Source organism: Podarcis bocagei, assembly GCF_964188305.1.
Source record: "Podarcis bocagei genome assembly, chromosome: 11".
In the NCBI taxonomy this organism is placed as follows: Eukaryota; Metazoa; Chordata; class Lepidosauria; order Squamata; family Lacertidae; genus Podarcis; species Podarcis bocagei.
Genome location: NC_138136.1, coordinates 39,795,913 through 39,821,592, shown reverse-complemented (window position 1 = coordinate 39,821,592; position 25,680 = coordinate 39,795,913). Strand labels below are relative to the sequence as shown.

At 43.2% G+C, this 25,680-nt stretch overlaps 1 long non-coding RNA gene across 2 annotated transcripts; it reads right to left on the bottom strand.

The window, feature by feature from the left end:
* Positions 1–5,794: 5,794 nt before the first annotated feature.
* LOC308597552 lies at positions 5,795–19,697 on the bottom strand. Of its 2 annotated transcripts, none has more exons than XR_014013053.1 (4): positions 19,648–19,697; positions 18,736–18,929; positions 10,925–10,970; positions 5,795–5,976 (listed from the first exon to the last, which is right to left on the bottom strand). It is a non-coding gene; the product is annotated as an uncharacterized lncRNA (long non-coding RNA). The 2 variants fall into 2 exon arrangements; XR_014013054.1 differs by lacking the exon at positions 19,648–19,697 and adding an exon at positions 19,439–19,631.
* Positions 19,698–25,680: the final 5,983 nt, after the last annotated feature.

The window sequence follows — 25,680 nt, the reverse complement described above, 5'->3', positions numbered from 1 at the left end:
CTCTGACAGAACACTGTCATAAGAACCGAAGAAGATGCCAGCTAGCTCAGGCCAATGGCCCATCTCCTCCAGCATCCTGTTCTCACAGTGGCCACCCAGATGCCTTTGGGAAACCCTCAAGTAGGACGCAAGCCCAAGAGCACGCTCTCCTCCTGCTGTTTCCAGCAACAGTGGAGGCAGAACATAGCTATCATGGCTTCCCCTTAGTGCTACATGGAATAGAACCCAGGTTTTTTAAATAGAGTTTTGATAAATTATTGAATTTTATTATACTTGCAGGTAGAATGTTCAGGACCGTTCACTGCCATGAGCATCATAGAAGTTACTTCTAAATTTGCACCTATGCATAGAAATTAGCTTGTGTTAAGTTTTATGTACAAATGCAAACCTGCCAAGTGTCCCAGAAAAATTGTGACATCCCGTTTTATTGCATGAGACCATAGCATCCATTTTCGGAGTTGCAATCTCACCCCTCCCCAAAAGTACTTTTCCAGGGCGAGATCGTAGCGCAGGTCATGTGACTCGCCCGAGAGCGCTTCCCAGAAGACCTGCATCCTGGTTTTTTATCTGAACAAGTTGGATAGTATGAAAGTGTGTTCTCGTTTCTCCTGGGGCTTTTTCTGTGATATGTATCTGGCCACCCTAGGTGTAATTATGGGGTCATCCAACCTCAGAGCCCCTCTAACTTAGAGGAAGCCCTGCCTCTGTTGTTTTGGTTTTAATTACATACATACTTATTGCTATCACTCTTACATAAGCTCCAACATTTTCTGTCCCAAATCTGGGATGCTACCCCATCATGCCACCCCTGCCCCCACCCTTCACCTGCCCAGGCCACCACTGCCTGCCCCCGCTGCCTGCAAGTGCACCCAGGCCACTTTGGCCTGCCACTGCCACCTCCCAACCCGCCCAGGCCCTCCCCCCGACTTACCTTCACCAGCTCACCACCACCACTGTGACACCCAGGTCACCTTAGTTAGGCTGCCTCCCCCCCCCCAAAAAAAAAAAAACAACCCACCTGTGAGGCCTGCCATGGTCATTTGGTGTGTGCCTGGATTGGCTTCTGTGATCCGACATGTTCCAGTTAAAACGGGACAGTTGGGGGCTATATTCTTGACGCCAAATTCCCTTCAGTCTACAGTAATGTCCCCATGTGCTTTCCAAAGGTATCTGTGATGTTGCTTGTTGTGGTCTCCTTTGGCAGGAAGGTGGCATGTAAATTTAATAAATAAATATACTTCTTGTTTGCATTTGGGGATCTTCCCTAACTACACAGCTTCATAATTTTTGACACGAGGGCAAAAGCAGTTTTCTTTAGTTTCGCTTTCCTTTCTGTGGTTGGTAGGTAAACCCTTCAGGGCTGGGAAAAAGCCTAGCTCTCTAATAAAGTTCTCAGCCCTGTTCAGCTGCCAGACAGTGGAATTATTACAGTGTTTTTCTTCCCTGGTGAGAGGAAGGTGACGTGATTGTTCTAAAGCCTTTTCTTCATCTTGGCATTGTTTTTCCACTACCCCCAACGCATTTTACAGAACTGTAATTTGGGGACAGACGCTGAAAGGAGGTCACAGCAAGTTGGCAATGCTGTTTGATTTCCTACTGGTACCTGATCACAGACTAAAGAATATACAAAACAGTTGGAACAGTTCAATAATTACTACCCACAATTGCTTTCCTTCTAGGAATAAAATCTTCCTGCCTGCCTTCCTTCACTGAAGATGTATTTCTTGTGATTTGTCCTCAATGCCTAATTCACAAGTTTGTTTATGCTGCTGGTACTTTGCCACCTTGTCATCACAAGGGCTCTTGTGACATTTCTTTTAAATAGTTCCCATGCAGGGGGGAACAAACACCCAACATCTGAGAAAATACTAGTTTTCAAGTATTTTCATGTGTGGGCTAATTCCCTACAGGGAAATGAAGCAATTAAACTGATTTTGCTACTGCCCTGCACAGAAGTCTATATACTTCTTAGCTGGAACCATTGAGGTCAAACAACAAGGGACCCTTGAGGGTCTGTCCAGTTTGTAAATTCCCAGGTGCATCTGTATGGCTGCTCCAGGAAGTAGAATGGTGAGCATTTACTGTGGAATAACCACACGTCTGTTGCAGATATTAATACTGTGCAGTTTGAAGTGGCTGGAAGCATAAGAACTGACTCCTTTTGGAATAAGTCATTGTCCAGACCCATAAAAATAATATTCAAACTTTTACTGGCAGAGCTCTTTAAAATAAAACAGAATACAGCAAATGATACTTCCAAAATATCCACAATGTCTTGTGCTGTCCAGCACAGGCTCAGCATTTTACAAAATATGTAATAATCCAAACAGACCTAAAAGCAAAGGTCTCTCTCTCTCTCTCTCTCTCTCTCTCTCTCTCTCTCTCTCTCTCCACAGCCTGAATTCCAGCCTCGAGGCTGTTTACTCTTCTTTCAGGAGAGCTTCATTTTACATCTTCACTCCATTGAGTTTGGGAGACAAAGACTCAAAGGTAACTCCCTTCAAAATGGAGTTTTTGCAACCCAATACCTCTCACATGATCTAAGGTTACAACACTCACATGTTAGCTACCAAAGAAACAATAGTCAGTTACTTAATCACTAGCAAGAGCTCAAAGTGTTCTCCTTGGGTTTAATATAGCCCCATGGGGAAAAAACCATATTTAACCTTTTCACCAATACGCATTTAGGCATTCTCATTTTAAATCTTCATTAGTACACTTTTAAAAAAAAAATTGTGTGAATTAAATCTGTTATACTTAACAACATCTGTGGAATAGCCACTCACTTTTTATGAGGGATCTGCATGAGGTTGGGAACAAAAATCCTCTCTCGTTTTTTTCTTTTCTCACGAGCTCCTTCACTATGAGTACACAGTACCCAAGGATGGCCAAGTGATTTTGGCCCTCCTAGCCAGTAAACATACAATCCTAATAAATTTAATTAATAATAACTTGTTGATCTTTCACAACACCCAAAATTGGCTGTGTTGCTGCCTAATGGTAGGGCCAAGCAGGCTCATCTTATTGCATGGCTAATTCTGGCCACTTATGCCCTGCATAGCTAGCACCAGCCCTTTCCTCTTCTATGATCTTTCTAAATACATCTTCCTTTCTTTTTCAGTCTGAAGGAACATTCAACTTTATTGTTTGGTTATCCATCTGCATGTTGGAGTGGCACAGTCCCAGGTGAGTTGTACTTTGCTTTTCTTCTAAGCATGTAAAGTTCAATAGAGAAGAATCTCAAATGTATTTCCAAACCCATGTTTTGCAGGGGGGATTAACACTGCATTTTCCTCCCAGAAAGAAGTACGAACAAAATTAAAATTAACCCCATTCTGCTCCACACCTATCCTGATGATCATAGTTATGGCAGGAATATAAATAACATACATTAATCTTCAAAAATACAGATGCCATTATTGAACCTGTCAATGATCCCAGCCCAGGTACAACTGCTCCTCATCGGTGTTCATTTGAAAAGAAAAGAAAAAATAGTTCACCTCATTCAATTTTCAGGTGTCTCCCTCCCTCAAATGAGGCAATGAAAGAGATGGAATTGGATCATTAAATGTCAAACTTTACAGCTGAGGGATGTTTAACCACAGGGCTAAAAGGCAAAGGTGGCAGAATCTTGTGTTTTGCATGCAACAAGGTTGTAGGTTCAATCTTAGGCAGTGATGCTATGAAAGTCTTCAGCCTTAGTCCCTGGAGATTTGCTATCAGTCAAAAGTGATAATATTGGGCCAAATGGCCTGACGCAATCAAATAAACTAAGCATATGACCTCTGAGTGATAGACTAAAGATCTATGGAAATTTGCTCAAAGAAAGTGGAAGGAAGTTTAGCAACATTGGCAGTACGGGCTTGGCTTCCCCCACATACACATGCACACCCACCCAAAATCAGAGTTTAACATTTCCACCAACCACTATCCAAATGATATGGTTGTACAAATCTATTGTGTGAAAGTAGCTACAGGGAAAACTGCAAATGGCCCATCTAGTGCAGCCAGCATCCTATTCCCACAGTGGCCAACCCGTTGTCTGTGGGAAACCCGCCTGCAGGGCCCGAGTGCAAGAGCACTTTCCTCTCCTCCTGTTTCCAGCAATTGGTATAGTGGTACCTTGGTTCTCAAACGCCTTGGTTCTCAAACACCTTGGTTCTCAAGTGCTTTGGTTCTCAAACTCCAAAAACCCAGAAGTTTGTGTTCCGGTTTTTGAACAATTTTTGGAAGCTGAACGTCCAATGTCGTTGTCCGCTGTTGTTTCCAGGGTGCCTGCACCAATCAGAAGCTGCGCCTTGGTTTTTGAACATTTCAGAAGTTAAATGGACTTCCGGAACGGATGAAGTTTGGCCCTTTTGTTTTTGCTATTTATTTTGCATTTTTGTTTTTGAGGCTTTTTCAGTTAATATGTTTTTGTGACTGTGTGGAACCCAGTTCATCTACTGATTGATTGATTGATTGATTGATTGATTGTGTGACTGCAGAAATGGATAAAAGCCCCCCATCCAAACAATGACTATGATCAGTGCAAAAAACCAATTTTAATTTTGATCATCCACAATAGTGTCTTATTTATTTTATAGTACAGTACATTGATTATTGCTTTCATTTTATGGATCTCGCTAGATAGTAAAATCCATGTTAAATTGCTGTTTTAGGGGTTGTTTTTAAAAGTCTGGAACAGATTAATTCATTTTGCATTACTTTCTATGGGAAAGCACACCTTGGTTTTGGAACGGACTTCCGAAACGGATTAAGTTTGAGAACCAAGGTACCACTGTATTCAGAAGCCTTCTCACCGTGAAGGCAGAGTATAGCCGTCATAGGCAGTAGCCATTGACAGCCTTGTCCACCATGAATTTTTCGAATCCTCTTTTTGAGCCATCCATGTTTTAAAGCCATCACTGCCTCCTGTAGGAGCAAGTGCCATCATTTAGCTATATGCTGTGTGAAGAAACACTTCTATCTGTTCTGCACCAGTGGATGTTATGTTCTAGTGTTAGGAGAGTGGGAGAATACTTCTCTAGCCACTGTCTTCATGCCATGTGTAATTTAAAACTTCTGTCATGTCACCTCTCTCACTTAGCTTTCCTCCAAACTAAAAAGTCCCAAATGCTGCAACCTTTCCTCATAGATGAGTCGCTGCAGCCCCTTGATTATTTCTTTTTCCAAAACTTTCCCAACTCCACAATATCCCTTTTTAGGTGAGGCGATCGTAGATCTGTATAATGGCAATATGCTATCAGCAGTTTTCTTTTCAATTCGTTTCCTAATAATCCCTAGCATGGATGTTTCCTTTTTCACAGCTGCTGCACCCTGGGTCAACATCTTCAGCGAGTCATATACTATAACCTCAAGGTCTCGTTCCTGGCCAGTTCAGACCGCATAACCATATTCATTAAATTAATATTTTTCTCTCCAACATACATCACTTTACACTTGCTTACATGGAATTAATTGCATTTGCCATTTCACCTCTCACTCAGTCAGTTTGGAGAGGCCACTTTGGACTTCTTTACCATTTCTTTTAACAACCCTGAACAATTTTGTATCATCTGCAAACTTGGCCATCTCACTGCTCACCCCTAATTCTAGATCGTTTCCCTGATATATCACTGCTAACCTACAGTCTTAAAACATAAAGCAGAAATGACACACACAAAAGCCTGTGAGCATTTGCTGGGGCTTGAGAATGGAACTGTCTGCCGTATGGTTTTTACATCAACAGCTTCTGTCTGTGTTTAAATGTAGGTTAGGCATTTTTGTGTCAGCAATGATTTTAATTGGTGCATCCAGACTTTACTATCAATTTATCAAGTAACACCTAGGCGATGTTTATCTTCCATGGCCATGGGCAAAAGCACATATTATATGAAATGAACATCTTAGTGCCAACTATGTAGAGAGAAAAAGCTCTCCTTTGGGTTAGGCATGGGGGGAACATCACGTGCAGATTCAAGATGTTATCCATGCCTGTGAAGAAAAAAATGAGTTATATAAGATTACTAAGATCAGCATGTGTGTGTATGTTCTTCCACATTTCTCTGTTTTTTGTCATTCTGATATTTTAAACCTAAGCTAAGCAAACAGCTTTACAACTGCTAAATTTTATAAAGCTAAAGTTGCCTCAACAGTTATATTTTTCGTCATCATCAGAGTATCACAAACTAATGGGAAACCTTTTTTTAAAATATTCATACAACACTTACCGTATTTTTCGCCCTATAGGACGCACTTTTTCCCCTCCAAAAATGAAGCTCCGGGGACAGTGGGGAGGTGCAGCGCGTCTTCCCGCTGTCCCCGGACCTGATCTGAAGGCAGGCGGCGGGGAGAAGAGCGCTTCTCCCCGCTGCCGGCCCCACAAGCATCTGGGGGGGGGGAATAATTTTTTCCCCCTTTATTTCGCCCCAAAAAAACTTGATGCGTCCTATGGGCTGGTGCGTCCTATGGGGCGAAAAATACGGTATGTCATGAAGCTTATTCTGAAGGAAGTCCCACTACATTCAAAGGGATTTACTCCTGAGTAAATGTGAGTGCAATCCCAGCCTTTAGTATTTTTAGCAGGTATGAGCCATTGAGTAAAACCATTAGTTATTTAGTTCAATTTGAGTTCAGGTCCAGCTGGAACTGAGTTCTAGTTTGGTTCCAGTTCAGGACAGTAAAAGTCTGACAAATGGTTCAGCACACCAAAACCAGCAGTTCTGTCCTGGTTCATGTGAGAACATTTAAATATAAGGCACATCATGGTGATTATGTTGCTTCTTGCTCATATGTGTTTAACAATAATAATAATAATAATAATAATTTATTATTTATACCCCGCCCATCTGGCTGGGTTTCCCCAGCCACTCTGGGCGGCTTCCAAAAGAATATTAAAATACTATGGTACATCAAACATTAAAAGCTTCCCTAAACAGGGCTGCCTTCAGATGTCTTCTAAAAGTCTGGTAGTTGTTGTTCTTTTTGACATCTGGTGGGAGGGCATTCCACAGGGAGGGCGCCACTACCGAGAAGGCCCTCTGCCTGGTTCCCTGTAACTTGGCTTCTCGCAATGAGGGAACCGCCAGAAGGCCCTCGGTGCTGGACCTCAGTGTCCGGGTAGAACGATGGAGGTGGAGACGCTCCTTCAGGTATACTGGACCGAGGCCGTTTAGGGCTTTAAAGGTCAGCACCAACACTTTGAATTGTGCTCGGAAACGTACTGGGAGCCAATGTAAGTCTTTCAAGACCGGTGTTATATGGTCTCGGCGGCCGCTCCCAGTCACCAGTCTGGCTGCTGCATTCTGGATTAGTTGTAGTTTCCGGGTCACCTTCAAAGGTAGCCCCACATAGAGCGCATTGCAGTAGTCCAAGCGGGAGATAACCAGAGCATGCACCACTCTGGCGAGGCAGTCCGCGGGCAGATAGGGTCTCAGCCTACGTACCAGATGGAGCTGATACACAGCTGCCCTGGACACGGATTTAACCTGTGCCTCCATGGACAGCTGTGAGTCCAAAATGACTCCCAGGCTGCGCACCTGGTCCTTCAGGGGCACGGTTACCCCATTCAGGACCAGGGAATCCCCCACACCTGCCCGCCTCCTGTCCCCCAGAAACAGTACTTCTGTCTTGTCAGGATTCAATCTCAATCTGTTTGCCGCCATCCATCCTCCAACCGCCTCCAGACACTGACACAGGACTGTCACCGCCTTCACTGGTTCTGATTTGAAAGAAAGGTAGAGCTGGGTATCATCTGCATACTGATGAACACCCAGCCCAAACCCCCTGATGATCTCTCCCAGCGGCTGCATGTAGATGTTGAAAAGCATGGGGGAGAGGACAGAACCCTGAGGCACCCCACAAGTGAGAGCCCAGGGGTCTGAACACTCATCCCCCACCACCACTTTCTGAACACGGCCCAGGAGGAAGGAGCGGAACCACTGTATGACAGTGCCCCCAGCTCCCAGCCCCTCAAGACGGTCCAGAAGGATGTTATGGTCGATGGTATCAAACGCCGCTGAGAGATCCAGCAGAACTAGGAAACAGCTCTCACCTTTGTCCCTAGCCCGCCGGAGATCATCAACCAGTGCGACCAAGGCAGTTTCAGTCCCGTGATGAGGCCTGAATCCCGACTGGAAGGGATCCAAATGGTCCGCTTCTTCCAGGCGTGCCTGGAGTTGTTCAGCAACCACTCGCTCAATCACCTTGCCCAAGAATGGAAGATTTGAGACTGGGCGATAGTTGGCCATCGTGGCCGCATCTAAAGATGGTTTTTTAAGAAGCGGTTTAATAACCGCCTCTTTCAGCGGGTCTGGGAAGGCTCCCTCACGGAGGGAAGCATTCACCGCCCCACGAAGCCCATCGCCCAGCCCTTCCCGGCTAGCTTTTATAAGCCAGGATGGGCAAGGATCAAGGAGACAGGTGGTTGGTTTCACTCGTCCAAGCAGCCTGTCCACATCCTCGGAGGTAACAGATTGGAATTGATCCCACTCAACTTGACTAGACAAAACTCTAGCACTCTCCCGCCCCGGCCCTGCTCCCACGGTGGCGTCTACCTCTTCCCGAATCTGAGCGACTTTATCTGCAAAAAACTTTGCAAAATCATTGCAGGAGATCATGTGGCCCGTACTGGGCCCCGATGTAGCAGGTGGTTCCGCTAAATTGCGGACCACCTGAAAAAGTCTCCTGCTGCTGTTTTCTGCAGATGCAATAGAGGCGGCGAAGAAAGCCTTCTTCGCCGTCGCTACCGCCACTTGGTAGGCTCGACACTGAGCTCTAACCTGTGTCCGGTCAGCTTCAGAATGGGTCGTCCGCCACCGGCGCTCTAGCCGTCTCAACGATTGTTTCATTGCCCTCAGATCCGTGGAAAACCACGGGGCTGTCCGGGCTCCATGCAATCGGAGAGGGCGCTAAGTATATTTCCCAATAGTCTGTAAGAGTTGGCACCTTAGCATGGTTTGTACACAAGGACTGAACTTGTAAGCTGAAGAACTTGCGTTTGGGCTTGCTTTTTTCCTCCTCCTTCCCTTTCCCTTCTCCTCATGTGTCATGCCTGTTTAGATTGTGAGCCAGAGAGCTGTGCCTGTCTTAGTGCAGGCAACTGTCAACTTCCATGCTGTGGATAGTGCACAAAGCCAAAATTGTGTATAGTCAAAACACCTTGGGTGCAATGATGGGTGGGGTTGCCAAAAAAATTTCCCAGACGCCTGCCCCCTTACAAGTTCAATGCATGTCACTTGCAACTTACTGGTAGTGATTTTGTAAACCACTCTTGAGAGCTTTTTTAAGCTGGGAGGGGGGAATAAATGCTTTGAGGGAAGGAAGGACTAAGGCAGGCTTCCTCAAACTAGGCCCTCCAGATGTTTTGAGACTACAATTCCCATCATCCATGATCATTGGTACTGCTAGCTAAGGATCATGGGAGTTGTAGGCCAAAAACATCTGGAGGGGCGAGTTTGAGGAAGCCTGGACTAAGGCAACAGGAACAGCATGGTGAACTGAGTCTGTATGGCTCATTGTAAGCCCTGCTTGTTCAATAAACCTGTTTCTTGGCTGCATAGCAGGTAATGGTTTCTATGGAAATGGGGGGGTGCAGCGGATTACAGGAATGCAGTTAAATATCACCTAAAACATTTAATAACAGATCATACAGTATTTCTAAACTAATAGACCTTCTAAAGCCATAGAGCTAGAACACTCTCATGACTGAGTTAACTCATCTTTACTCATTCTCATGGGAAAGTGTCAAAACAAGTAATAACAAATTTATAACTGAAGAAATCTTACGGCATTTCCTCACACACAGAGATGGGATGTCGTGAATGCTTTGTGCTCTTGAGTGAACCACCAATGCCTACATCTCAAAAGTGATTGGTATTTGATACCCTTATTAGAACAATTATCTAAAAAGCCATGGAAAGTCTGAGTTTGCAATGTGGTCCTCTTGAAAGGGGGGTGGGGAAAGTGTTGAGTCAGAGGTGGGTTAAGGGAAAACACACAGCAGGGAGACAAAGCACCTCATTCATATTGGTCTTCTGCTTGACAGCGATCAGGCATGGGTGTCAGCCACCATATTTTAAAGAATATTGAAACACACCTCCAGATAAAGGCTCAAAGAAAACCAATATGGGGCAGATCTCCCAGAATGATTTCAATAGCAGTGTCAAACTGATAAACAAGAAATCAGCAACCTGCTGGTGCCAGTGGGTATTTGGAATTTTGAAAAAGGACTGTGGGCACCAGTCACAAAATGGCTGCCACGAGGGCACAGAATAACCCACAAAATTGCTGCCACATCTAAAAGAGTGGTAAAAAGAGACCACAAATTGGTGCAGACACGTCCGCCATCCAAATCTGCAATGAAATGAGAAGAAAGGCATCTGCATCAACCACGCTCGTGTCTCTCCTCAGTTCAGAACTGAAGAACAAAGGTAGGAAACCTTTCACAACTTCCACAGAAGGTACTGGCAGGCACACAGGATCCCATGGGCACCACATTGTTGACCTTTGTGTTATATTACAATTGAATATTGGTCATGGCCAGGGCTCTTTGTGCATCTGGCACATTGGTAACCAGTCATTCTTTCCTCAACTCAGGAATTGAATTTCAAAAAATTGTGGTGTGTAGAATGTATCTGAGAGCCAGCATTTAAAATAAATATTGGAATACACTCTGCATGGAGATTAGGATAGTGCCAATATTTTGTTCTTTTAGACATCTCCTTTAGAATTTCTTACTCAGGCTTTTTCAGAGTAGCATAGTTCAATATTGATCATGTTTCTTTTACAAGTGGATTGAATATATTCTTATTTTTTTAAAAAAATGTTCATTTTTTCCTCCCCCCCCTTTTTTATGTACACTGCCACAACATTTGCAACTGGAAGACAGTTTATACATTGTTGGACTAAGACCAGGGAAGTCAGGGTTCGAATCCCCACTTACCCATGAAGCTAACTGGGTGTCAGAGATATGGCCAGCAGAGAGGAATCTGCAGAGGGGAAGGAAGAGGCAGAGGAAAATAGAAACTTGATTCTTTCACACAACGAAAGTGAGATAAGCCCCTCTCGCTTGGGAATACTGCCTGTAAGTTTTCGCAGCAGCACAGAGATGAAGGAGCAGGGTGCAGGTGGTAGGAGGGAATTGGATTCAACTCCTGAGGAGGAGGAATTGGCTACACCTGAGTCTCCAAAAAGCAGGAGGCAGAGCAAGCGATGAAAGCAAAGGAAGACCAGCAGGAAACAGGGGTTGGCCCGGGGTATAGCTGGCCTTGGGAAGGGCAGGAAGCCAGTTGAGTCAACTGACTCCGACGGTGAAGAATGAGTTGTGGGAAGCTGGGTTTGCTGAAAGCCTGTTATTGCTAATAAACCTCAACTAGTTAAACTGCCAGCATGTTGTGTCTTGTGTAAGAGAAATGTTAAACCTGACACTGCATGACATTAGACCAGTCTCTGCCTCTCAGGCTAACTTACCTCACAGGAGGAAGGGACATGTGTGTGCCTCCTTGGGCTTCTTGGAAATCTATAAATGGTAATCTATAAATGCCACAGAGAGTTGGGGGAAACCCCAGAACAAATAGCCACCTGCTATTTTAATTCTCCCCACAATGCCTCAGAGTGATGCAATGTCAGGTCCTCTGGGGCATTGTGGAAACATTTGCAGTGCGGTTAACTGACAAGACTGCAGCTTGCAGACTGGGTAAACAGAGGGGCCATGGGTCTTTTGACCAATGGAGCTGTCTGAGATTGCTGGGTACTGATGTCAGACCTACAGTCCATGTTTGCCATCAGTGACTGGAAATCACTGAAACAGCAGGGTTTGATACTGAAGGGGCAAAGTGAGTGCTGAAACCAAGAAAAAACTTCTTGCTGTCTGGCTTTCTGCATGCTGAGGCAAGGCCAGGATATGCACATTTTGTTTTGTTTTGTTGTATGATTGGCTCAACATGTGGCATCAGCAGCTAGAAGTTAATTCAAAGGACTAAAAAACCACGGCTACCACATGCTGAGAAAGGATGCAAAACAGATCCATGCAATACTGGTCATTCCTGTGTTTCCTGTTCTCAGAAAAGGATCTCAACTTATTTAGAAAATTGTGGTGATACAGTAACAGATGGTGTTGGGTTTACAGAGATATTTCTTGTTTCAATATCCAGCACTCATTTACATTTGATAACGTGCCATTTTCAATCAACTGAAGATCCCTGGAACATAGTTGGGGATGTACTTTGCTGCTTCATAAATTTAAATAAGTCAGTCCAATTACTCCATAACTGCAGCCCTGATCAGTTAAAGGAAGTAACAGTTTGCAAGGGCAGCCATGGGTAGAGTATTATCATTGCATTTGTTACTGTTTTGGCTTAGAATCCAAATATATTTCCATAGCTTGTAAACTTTTATGAAGACAGCAGGTTTTTTTCTCCTGAAGTCATCTGGTTTCTAATATCAAAAGACAGAACTGAGTGGGAGTTTGCTTATTAAAAACATTGTTTTTATGACTAAAAATATTACATTTCAGGGTCTACTTTGGAACTGGGCAGGGAGGTGGAATTGCTGCTTTTTTATACTCTAATGCTATTGATCCTTTCTTGGACCACCAAGTTAATGTATTCTTAAATACATTTTCCAGGCAAAAATGATGAGCAGCATATAAGCCAACTTCGGTTTTTGCATTCTACTGTGTCTGACCCTCGTTTAACTTGTCCTCCCAGCTTCATAAAAGGGAAATTGCCAGGTTATATTTTGAAATTATCTATATAAATAAACTGCTGCACTGCCTGAAGGAAACCCCTGAGTCCATATTCGAGTGCAATGCCCCATCCAGGGAACTACCTGGAGCAACTGACAAGTTTCACTTATATTCACCATCTGATTTTTTTTTGATCCTCCACAGTCACTTTTGGGTCCTCAAGAACATAGACAGCAATGGATTCAAACTGAAGCTTGGTCCAAAGCTGGACTTGCTTGACAGTCCAATGCAACCTATTTCATGGGAACATACTGTAGAAACATTTCATAGTCCTACCGAGGAGGGAAACCATTGCTTTGTGAAGAATAGTCAGGCTCAGGGTGCTAATAGGATCCAATAGGAAGCCATGGCTGTTTAAAGTGGGATAGTGCTGTTTTAAAGCTATAGTACAGACTGATCCCATCACCTCCTGGCAAATAGAAGGGGAAGAAATGGAGGCAGTGAGAGATTTTACTTTCTTGGGCTCCATGATCACTGCAGATGGTGACAGCAGCCACGAAATAAAAAGACACCTGCTTCTTGGGAGAAAGGCGATGGCAAACCTAGACAGCATCTTATAAAGCAGAGACATCACCTTGCCAACAAAGGTCCGTATAGTAAAAGCTGTGGTTTTCCCAGTAGTGATGTATGGGAGTGAGAGCTGGACCATAAAGAAGGCTGATCACCAAAGAATTGATGCTTTTGAATTATGGTGCTGGAGGAGACTCTTGAGAGTCCCATGGACTGCAAGAAGATCAAACCTCTCCATTCTGAAGGAAATCAGCCCTGAGTGCTCACTGGAAGGGCAGATCGTGAAGCTGAGGCTCCAATACTTTGGCCACCTCATGAGAAGAGAAGACTCCCTGGGAAAGACCCTGATGTTGGGAAAGATGGAGGGCACAAGGAGAAGGGGACGACAGAGGACGAGATGGTTGGACAGTGTTCTCGAAGCTACAAACATGAGTTTGACCAAACTGCAGGAGGCAGTGGAAGACAGGAGTGCCTGGAGTGCTCTGGTCCATGGGGTCACGAAGAGTCGGACACGACTAAACGATTAAACAACAACAACAAACAACAGCTGGGACCTATTTCATGGAGGATACTACTACTCATGATGGTTACATGGAACCTCCAATTCAGATTCTATATGCCACTGAATACCAGATGAAATATCACTGGAGAGGGCTATTTCTAGCAATCCTTTCTTGAGGACTTCCCAGGGGAATCAGGTTGGCCACTGTGAGCAGGATGCTGGAACAGATCGACCACTAGTCTGATCTATCCGGGAACTCCTTCTGTTCTCATTGGTCTTAAACCCAGTGAGACTTCTTCCTCCATTTTGTTCATGAAAGAGAACGCTTCAGTCTAGATTTCCATTTATTTCTGTCATATGCTCAAAGCTGATAAAAGAAAGTTACAGCCTTGGAGTTCTTAGCGTTTGCATGAAAACATTTTGCCATGGACTTTCATAAGGCTATATATGATAGAGAAGCAATATAACATTTGCAGAGCCTTCCTGATTTTATTAACTTTGGGCACTTTTACTTTGTCAGCACAGTTATAGCAGTGTCTGCCAACACAACAATAAATTGTTGCCCTGTCAGTTTGTAAACCCTCTTGCTCCCAAGAGCCTTGCCTTTATGTAACAACCTTTCATTTCAACAGACGTTAAACTGATTTATGACTTAAATGCTGGAGCTTCACTGACATCACACTGAGGCTGGACTCCTCACCTTCTTGTATCTGCTTTCATGTAGTAAATTATTAGGATTGTTGCTTTAAGAGAACTTTGGCTGAAATCCGAAACACACTATCTAGGAAGCAAGCCCCATTGAACATAATGGTACATGATTCTGAATAAACATGAATATGATTGCACTGTTTATGTGTTGTGGATATGGCAGAAGCTACACATTCAAGTTCATATCTAAGGAACATTTTTTTTGTCAGTGCCTTGATCATCTCATCTGATCACAATCTCTGATGACTCATTAAATCTCAAGAGTATAATGGTAATGGAGACCAGATTCAGACTAGGCTGCTGTACTGCTTACATTATCCCTAGTCAGCATTGCTGGCATCTGTCTGTCTCAAGACAACTGAGTGCACTACTGGGGGTGAAGTCAAACTGTGATTTAGCAGCACCAAAGTGACCTCCCTGGGGTGGAAGTCTGGGCAGTGTGTATAGAGGTCCTGAGATGCCCAGACAACAAGACACACACACCCCTTTGGCCTTGGCAATGTGGTCCAAAGGAAAGCAGAGTAATACGTTTGGCACCAGCTTGGCTGAAGGAGCTGCCAGAAAGAGGTGTACAAGATACCACCCAACCTGTTTGCCTGCATACTTGTGGTATGCCTGCAACTTTGGTGGGATATATAAAAGATATTTAAGCTTCACCTGGGCTATCTGTTGAGGAGAAGCACCCAAATTATTTGGTGTTCTGACAATCAGGTGCACACATACCCCCACCAAAAATTAGGTCGACAAATCACTGGTGGCTTTTTTTTCTTCAGAGCATAATGAATGAGTAAACACATTATTCTCCTAATGCCTTGGGACAATCTATTCCATTAACACTCTTTATACACACTTCAATGCATGTTCTTATCAGGGTCAAATGTATCACACTGCATTCCTCATATTTGAAATTGAATTTACAAGTGAGTTCTTGAACTCTTAAATACAGATTAGTACATACAAATAAGTTTATAGCCTAATCATATGTGGCTATGTAGGAAAATATATTATTTTCAGTATTATGGTATGGCAGCTGCTAGAGGTAGGGAAAGAGGAAAGATTTATTTGCTTGACATTTAAATTTGAACCTACCTAATTCATACTTCCGCAGCCAAAACACAGCTGCCCTTCAAAATTTTCACTTATTTGAATTTTGTAATGCAGCACTTCCTGACCTGAAAAAGCCCCACTGGGGGAGCTACATCTTGACATAAACATAAGAAATGAGTTTAAATTGCTCAAGATAAATTCCTAGTGAATCACATCCCATAGCTATTGCTTGATGTACTGAATTTGTGGCAAACAATTAAGTAGTGACAATAAGACAATCCTAAAGAAAGTGATAAAAAATTAAATGTGCTCATTTGCACATTATTGCACACAGCCCAATTTTATTACCTGATAAGTGGGGAGCAACACAGTAATAAAGTTGCAATGAAAAAGAATTAGCACCCACACAGACCCATAGGGGACACAACAAACAATTTCATTTCAGCCATATCTACTGTTTGTAGACTTCATTGAATAATAGTGGGGAAGTTACATGCAAACAGTTACACAATGCGGGGAAATGGGGTGGTTCAATGTGCACAATTCTTTTCTTATTAGTATTTTACAGCATGGCTGCAAATTAGTATTAGCAGTCATTTTCTAATTTGTTCAAATGGCAAGCTAAAGTAAATAAAGAACTGGCCCTGTAAGTGAAAGAAACCTTAAGCAACAAACCAAAGTAATAAATTGAACCCAGCCATAATAATAATATTGTAGAGAATGTTCAGTATTGAAGGTAACATTGTGATAGGAAGAGATATCAAATTACTGTACTGGGTTTACATTTGTGGACTAGACAAAACATCCTCTTTGTTCTTCAGACCGTTTCCTGAAGAAGCTAAGTCTTGATAACAATATAATATTATTAGACAAATTACAGTAGTATCTAGAGGCCGCTGACAAGATTACAGTCCTGCTGTGCTAGACACTTTTCCATTGCTTCATAATGGAAATCTGTGTTGTGGACGATTTTAAGTCACTGTTTCTTTACTGAATGCGTGGATTATGGTGCCTTTTTAAAGAAGCAACGATAGAAAGTATTCACTTTCTTTCCAGAATTTTCTGGGTAGGGAACCTTTTGCAGCTCAAGGGCCATATTACCTTATTAGCAATCTCCTGGGGGCCGCATGAAAGGGATGGATGGGCTGGAGGAATCATGTGACCCATACCTTCATACAGCAGGCTACATCCGCTGATGATGGTGGCACTACCCCTCCTCCAGGTGGTAGCTGGCTTCCCCTCCCCTCCCCTCCCCCAGGAATGTATCTTGAGAAAAGCCTTTAAAAGACAGGACTCCTTTTTGGAGCCTGAAACAACTCCCTTCATCTGGATCAACCTAGGGACATGGGTGCTTTGGAGGTCCTGACTCAAACCTCCAGAGGCCCCAATCCACTGGACATGATGCTGGGGCCCAAGTATCCTCTGTCAAAACTGGGCTTCTGAATCCCAGCCTCTTTAAGTTTGAAGTGATAACAGGGTTCAGTGAGCAGGAAGAGTCTGTAGCAGAGAACAGTCCAGAACCAGAGGTAGAAGAGAAGGCTAGAAAGGGGGGGGGTGCTGAGAGGCAGCCAGGGTGTCACCCTGTCCTGTGGAGACCAGCTCCTCTCCCCTCTGGTCTCCCAGAACCCACAGAGGTATGAAGAGGGTGGAGCAAAGACAGACATGATAAATGAGCCTCAGATTGCTTAGGAAGGAGCTGGGGGAGGAGGAGACTTAGGGAGCTGTGGGAAGTTGGGGACCTCACAACTGCCTCCTAGGGGCAAGTTCTACTGGGAAGAGTTGTGGTACTCTCTAGGCCTGGCTTCCAGAACTGTCTTGTTTGTTTGAATGAAGAGTTAACTTCATTGAACCCATGTGACTTACTGGTAATCTGCTCCTGGTACCTGCTCCTGTCAATAAATCACACAGAAAGAAATGCAAGGGGTAGTTCTTACACTTAATGTACTTCAACTTTTTTTCCTGGTCTGAGAGTGATGTGTTCCTTATTTATTTATTTATTTATTTCAGGTTTAGAAAGTGCTGCAGCTTCTTAGAAACAAGGTAGACAGAAACACCACTGTTTAAATTGAAAGCATCCGTTTCTGTAATATGAAGAAAAACATTGACAATATAAAGGAATCCATTTAGCTAAATGTTCACTGTCAGACACATAACAATGCATCCGTTTCTTTTATTACCATCTTATGTCGTCTGTAATCTTCTAATGGAAAATAATACGCTAGTGATGAGAACAAATACCAGGCTGAATGGGGCAGAAGGTAGGGAGAGATTTGCTTTCAGGACTTAATGTTCTCTCCCCGAACCCGCTTCCATTGTCTTTGTAACAAATCTTCCTTTGACAAATATTGTATTAATTGACACTGTGCTTTGAAATATTACAGCTGCTTCAGCAAAAGGCAGGGCTTTGGCCCATAAAAAACTCTTGGGTTTTTGGCTGAAGGTCACTAACAAGGTAAATTTCCAACCTCACAGCCTGATCCTCTGCATAGTTAGACATCAGAGCTGGTTCAAGACATTTTGTGGCCAAGGGCAAAGCAGCAAACTCCTGCCCCACAAATCAAGATGCAGAGCACCCAATGCTAGTTGTATTTTTTTGGCTCCTGAGGCAGAAAATTCCACAAGTGCCTCTCCCCATCCCTGGAAGTAAACAGTGCAGTAATGATTATGTTTAATAGAAGAATATTGTTTGGACTCCAACTCCCACCAGCCCTCAACCAGCATGTGCAATGGTCAGGGAAGATGGGAGCAACTTGAGGGTCAGTTTCCCCTGCCTTTGTCATAATGGGTTGGGGCTTTCTAAACCCGCTGCCACTGATGTGTAGTGGAGACCACATATCTTAATAATAACTCAGGAATTATACCAGCAATCCAGGTTGCAAATTTAAATGGTTCATCAGAGTATGAGCCAAGGACCTAGATTTGTGGAACGGGTTAGAAAACAACAGGATCTTGGACATTCAAATTGTGTTTCTCTTTAACCCTGAACTAATCATACCTACTTTATTTTCTGCTGTTGTACCATTCAAAGTTTTAACAAGCAATTGATTTTTATTTTCTAATTCAGACTAACGATGTTTGCATTCCTGACTATGCACCATGAAACTTTAAACCTACTGTCAGTAAAACTGATTAGACAAATAAATGCATTTTATTCCTGTCTGGGAGCAGAATATCAAAACCTTAAAGGCTTTGGAAAGCCAGCTTTTATTGGGCCTTCAGCTGCAGTCTGAAACATACATACCTGAAAATAAATTCCATTGAAATCAACAAGCCATAGCCAAGTGCTTCTTTCCATTCACAGAAAGCTCTTTGATCCAATGGAGGCTTCCATGAATGAAGGGGGACAGAGCTGACCTTCACTGAGTCCCTCTTCTATCGCTTCAAAATCTGTGGATTGGGGAGCCCAGTGGAACAGCACAGGAGGTGGCATCAGAGCTGTAAGAGAATTTTCAAAAAATTATTCCCTCCCCATTCTGTTCATGGAAGTCTCCACTGGATCAAAGACTTCCATGAATGGGAGTCACAGTTGGATGCAAACCAATGTGCCTTAGAGGCAATTTACAGATGCATAATCAGCCAGTAATTAATTGTCAAATCAAGAGTCAAGTGGTGATCTGAGCTGCCTGTGTGAATGAGCCATGCCAGCATTAAAATCACTCTACATTTCATCTCACCCAGTGTCAGCTCAAATGCAATGTGCCTTCCAAGTGGAGCCATTCACACAACTATTATTTATTTAAGAGGATTTATACCCTGTCCTTTCAATGTAAACACATTGCTCAGGGAAGCTTAAAACAAGTTAAAAGCAGCACAGTGAAATGATTAATCTCAAGACACAGCAGATAAAAAAGCACTGGAATTCCACAACTTGGCAGGTTAAATGTCTGCTGTAAGAAAAATGTCTTAACTAAATAGCAGAAGGTTAGGAGATAGTCCAGGAGCACCTCTTGAAATATGGAGTTCCATAATCAAGAATCAGCTACAGAGAAAATCCACTCTGAGATCCCAGCCAACCACGCCTCTGTCAATGTCATGGCACAGAGAAAAGCCGCCTTTGCAAATCATAAAAAAGGCTTTTACAGGAGAAGATATGCTGAACCCAAATCACTGAGGGCAGGGATGGGGAGCCTGTGGCACTCCAGATATTGCTTGCCTTCAACTCCTCTCATCCTTGACTACTGGCCATGGCGTCTAGGGCTGATGGTGGCTGGAGATCAACAGGTTCTGGAATGTGGGATGTGAAACACAAGAGCAGTCAAGTACAACATCCCTAGAGTGGACATAAAAAGGGATGTCTGGACCAGCCAGTGGGAACTTCCTGTTTCCCCTAAGCTGGGGCAGACTTCCTCTGTATGTGACTAGAGGTGGGCATGACCTCACCTGTCCAGGTAACAAAAGAGCAGGACTGGTCAGTCATCTCTCCCTCTCTGACCACATTCATCGAAGGAGCAACATCTGCTTAGCCTAAGATGCTCTCTTGGCTTCCAGCCAAGAGAGGACAAAGGGACGGTCTCCTTATGTGATAGTTTCCAGGTATATTACTTTTGTAACTTAAAGTCTGCCTTCTGGGATCCAATTGTGAACAGAAAATGTGAGTAAACTCTTTTTATACTTTTATAGAAGACTGTCGTGTCTATCTTTTTATGAGGAACTAAAGGGGAAATAACCAAAAGGAAAACTTATTATAGAGGCTTTAGCGGGCCTGAGCAAATGCATCCGCTGTGCAAGTTTAAAAAGGGGAATGTTACTCTGCTAAACTGTAGAACATGTTAACACTTTCCAACTTGTTAGCACAAGTTGGAAAGGATAGACTCAAACAATATATCCTCTCCTGCATCCCTGAACATTCCCACATGGAAGGGCACAGAATAGCCACACCTGATTCAGGGCCTTAAAGGTAATAACCAGTACCTTGAATTGTGCATGGGAAACGAACTAGACTGCAGTGCAACTACTGTAAGTTAGGCACTACATTATCCCAGAATGGGCACTCAACCCCCTGCCCTTGCTGCCGCATTCTAAACCAGCTGAAATTTCTTTTTTTACTCCAATGAGCCACGTGTCCTATTGCCTATGGGGAGGATTCAAAGAACAAAGCGAGCCCAAGGACTCCCACTCACCCAACAGAACGTTTGATTTTTCTTTTAACAACAAACCCCTTTGTTATAACATAAACTCTTTACAAAACATTCCTCATCTCCAAAGTAGTTTGTATTGTGTAGCATTGGCCACTCTGGAAGGGAGGGAGGATGAGGAACTGGGCATAAGAAACCTATGAGTTGGAGGTGGAGCCTAGAGTAAGTCCAGAATGGAGCTGGGGGACTTTGGGGGGGGGGACCATAAGCTGAAACACAAACATTTTTAGTTGATCAGGGTAAGAGTACAGTGAGGTTTAAAGGATGATCCAAGCTTAATGGTCTCTATTCATCAAAGGTGCATAAACTTTTTTTAAAAAATAGCTGACCACTGGTCCTGATGTTTGACCTGAGTGTGCAAGTAGTCCTTTTAGTCCCCCACAATGCCTCAGAAATCAAAGGCATTGTGGGAATTATTAAACTGTGGCATGCAGCTGCCCATCACTGCTACCAGATAAGCCTGCAACCAAGGGTCCACCAATATAGGAAAAATCCAGTGTGGTTTAGTGTCTAGAATGTTGGACTAGGACCTTTGGGAAACCAGGTTTCATAGCTCCACTCAGGCATGAAGCTCACTACATGAGCTTGGGCCAGTCACTCTCTTGTCAGCCTAATCTACCTCCCAGAGTTATTGCGAGGATAAAGTGAGGAGAAGGAGCACATATGCAAGGTTGAGCTCCCAAAAAGAAGGGTGGGATATACATGCATACAGTGTTGTATGAATAAATGAACAAACATAACATATGAGAAGGATAGAGGCGGAGGAGAAATTCAATTCAAAGCTGGCTCTATCAAATCCACACTTTCTGAAACAATATGCAAACTGAAACACAGCTATACTTTGAAATGTGAAGGTAGCTGAATTTTGTGGGTGCAGTTCTCCAACCAAGTGATCTTTATAAAAAGGCATATATGTATTAGGGCAAGGTGTGCCTAAAAATGAAGCCATTAGTGAAAATAACATACAGCATACATATATTAGGGGAAATTGCTAGCAATTGGTGTGCCTTGGTCAAAGAAGCATATAAAAATGAGCTTATTAGGGAAAAAATAGCAATGAAATGCTGAAGAATTTTCATGATTTTTTTAAAAAATTGCAGATTGCTGCAAAATGTCAAAAACTGAATTTAAGACTGGAAAAATCAGAAACCGGGAGAACCAAAATTGACATATCTTTCCACCCCTAAAAAGGGGGGTGCACCAGATATCACTTTTCTGAGGGGCACATCAAACCCACAGCACCCAGGCAGCTGGAGGGGAGTAAAAGACTTTTCTCTACAGACTGGAATGAAAGAAAATGTTCAGATCTTTCTCATATGTTTTGGGATTAGAAAGAAAAGTCAGCAGGGGAGAAAAAGTAGTCTTACGATCTCTCGTGGTAATTGAAGTAGCTCTGAGGTTCTTTGCATCTTAGACGTTGCTCATGTAAACAGATCTATTAGCCTTATGCTACAGAAGTAGTAATCCTTTTATCTAAAGTATAAAAGCAAGGTATATGATCATAGAGTGTAATCCATTCGTGGGTTGAGCTAATAATGTTTTAGAAGGTTTTCTTGGTTCTTCTCTCCCAAATCCATTATCTGTGCCCTCAGGTGAAAAAGAGGAACACAACAGCATGGAATTTTATTACACAAGTTGCTTTAAGAAGTACCGTATTTTTTGCACCATAACACTCACTATTTTCCTCCTAAAAAGTAAGGGGAAATGTCTGTGCGTGTTATGGAGGGAATGCCTACGGGTGGCATGCCTACGGATTTTCCTCCTCTAAAAACTATGTGCGTGTTGTGGTCGGGTGCGTGTTATGGAGCGAAAAATACGGTAATTTTTCAAACCCTAAGGAAAGATATAATTATGATTATTAAAAACTCAATCTGTTTTGGCTGCATGTGTTTGAGCCAGATCAAAATGAAAAAAAGAGCTGGACAGCGAATGATACTCATCTAGAAATTAAAACAATTCTGCAACTCACATTAATGAATTATGCAATTTTAATACCTTCCTTAGGAAATATTATATATTATTATTCTGCAAACAGTAGAACAGAGGACTGCAATGGAGGACTGCATACCCTCTTTCATATTTGGAAGGCAAGAAAATCCAAACTTTCAAAGGCAGAACCTTATCCAGTAGTGGTTGTAGTAGCATTTTTTTACAACACTGCTTTGCTCTTGTCTAAATTGGCAATGATGGTGGAGCTCCTGTTTTCATCTCACCTGCCCCAAATGCCCCTTTGGACTGACACTGCTTCATGATGTGACCATGGGGAAATGAAAATGGTAATAGGAGCTTGGTTGCTGAAGCTTGTGGTTTTGACAGCACCACTTTCTTTTTAAGGAGGCTGGCAGAAAAAGCTGCAACTTCCACTACTGTCAAGTGAGTCTTCGCTTCTGAAAATCAGGTAGAATTTTCACCTACTTCAAACTGCTGAATAGGTCCCCCAAATGCTTCAACCCCAAACAAGGCAGTGATTTTTATTTTTTTGAAGGAAGACATTTTCAGCACCGCACTTCAAATGGCTATCAACATAGCCAGGGTTTCTAAGCAGGGGTTGGATGGTCATCTGTCATGGATGCTTCAGTTGAGATTCCTGCATTGCAGGGGGTTGGACAAAGATGGCTGTGCTGGTCCCGGGGGCTAACCGAGAGGCAAGGTCCGAGTCCAGTCCAAGGTCAATGGTGCGGTATGGAGGCTGTCCGTCAAAGCTGTAGCTGAGTCAGGTGGGGTCAGGAACTCTGGCAGAAGAGCAGGACAGGGTGCAGGCAGGAATAAGCTAGCAACAACGTTGCTCCTGCAACCTGGGGCTGGGGCTGACTGGCTTTTATCTGCCCCGAGGCATAGGGCGGCCCCGGTCCACAAGTGACTCGCCTCTCCTGGCCTGGAAGCAAGCACTCCTCCTGCGGGAACTTAGTTCCCTCCACCTCTCTGCCCTGAGCCTCTGCAGCTCAGGAGAGGCTGGAGGGTTACCGGACCCAGAGGCAACCTCCTCTTCCCCTGATGGGGCTGAGAGTGGAGCACCTGCAGGCAATGGGTCCTCCATCACCTCAGGGGCCAGAGCAGACTCAGCTGGTGCTTGCACCTGAGGATCCAGCACAGGTGAGAACCCTTCAGGCTCAGGCCCCAGCCCCGGCTCAGCTGGTCTCCTGTACAGGCTGGGATTCCTCAGGTTCAGCTCTGAGTCTGAATCCCAGGCCATCACAATGGCCCTTGGGGTCCCTTCCAACTCTACAGATTTATGATTCACAGTGTGAATGTTATGTGTGACTCTATTCAAAGCACAGAACCTAGAGCCCACCAAACTGCCATCTTAAGACCAAAGTGCATGGGGACATCAATGAGCATTGAAATTTGTGAGTCTTTCTTTTTACCCTTCAGATGGAGACTGGAATCTAACCAAGACATTCTGATGCTGTAGCCAGCCCAGCTGTATAAATGGGATCACAGATTGTGGTGACAAAAAAAACAACAACCCAGCAACAAAGCAAACCTCTTAGGTTTTCAAAAATATGTAGCTGTTTACAGAATTGCTCCATTTAATCTAATTGCCTGGCAAGTTTAAAACATACAGTCTCTTCCCAAAGGCAACAAGATTTGTTGGTTGTAAAAGTTGAGATTACTTACATTCACTAGTGAATGGAAATAGTACAAGAACGGAAGACAGAGAATGAACCCTTAAAATGAACAAGCACAGTGGTCTTTCCAAAGGAGAGCATACTTAAAATGCATCAGGAATAGGATTAAATGGAATGATCCTGACAATAAATATATATTTTTCAGCAATCAAAAAATTCTCAGATTGTGTGGAATAGACCCCCAGACAAAATGTTATTTGCAGGAGACCTTCATCTGCTGCAAAGGACAGTGATTGACTATATCTATCCATCTATAAATATAGATATACACACACCTAGAATCTGCTTGTAGGATATTCTACTTTTGTGAAAGTGTTATTGTTCGTGCAACTTGCCAGCAGAGAGAGTTTAGCATCGTAATCTACTGTTATCAAATTCTGAGGAGCTACCTACTAATGAGTTTACATATTTTGCTTCATTTTCATACTCTACATATATATTCTGATTGCATTTTCTTTGAAGTATTCACCCTTCAAAATAATTTGCCGCATGAGTTCTGTAAATCATTTTAGACCTGTGATTTATTCACATGCAGGTCATTTTGAATGTTAATGTAATTTTGCTTCTATTTGGGTTGAGTGCAATATGGGCTGGGAAAATGTGTGTAGTAATTACTCCATTGGCTATCCTTGATTGCTCCCTGGTTACATCCCCTCTATTTTGTCTATTTTTTTGGATCAGGGCCAAGAGTAAACAGCCAATTATATTATTGTCAATATATTTGTCAACTAACACAAGAACGTGACTAAAGGCTTCTTGAGAAACAATATCTCATTCTAGTTTCTTCTATTTGTTCAGTTGTCCAATTAGCTCTGATTTAATTGGCAAAAGAAATGCAATGTGGAAGTGTCTTAAGAGAGAAAGCGTTTATATTACCTTTGTATGGATGCTCATAATGTTAATTAAAATTTGGGGAACAACAACATATTTTTCAAAGACTTCCGGAGATACAGCAGTTGAAGCCAAACAAAAGATTAAACAATAAACATATTTTATCAAGGAAGCATTAAGAACCATAGAAAACTTGTTAGTTTTCTTTTTTTTCCTAATTAGTGCTAGAAAAACTTTCTTGCAAACAAAAAACAGTTTAACTGGAATCCATTTATGATGTCTCTCTCCGGCAATGATTTGCTGAGGACGCCCAATCTCACAGAGCAAGGTTGTGGAATCTCAGGGTCCATCCAGTCTAGCATTCTGCTCTCACAGTGGCCAACCAATCTAGTTCCCGTGCCTAGAGGCAGTTTTAGGGTAGCACAACTGGTGCAGTTGCAGAGGGTGCCACAACAATGCTGTAGAATGGAGAACGAGAGGCGACTGATGCCAAATGTTAGCGTCGCAAAGGGCACTGCTGAAATTTGAGAGCCCAAAGTCTGCCACTCCCATGTCTGTGGGAAGCATTCGAGCAGAATATGAGTGCAACAG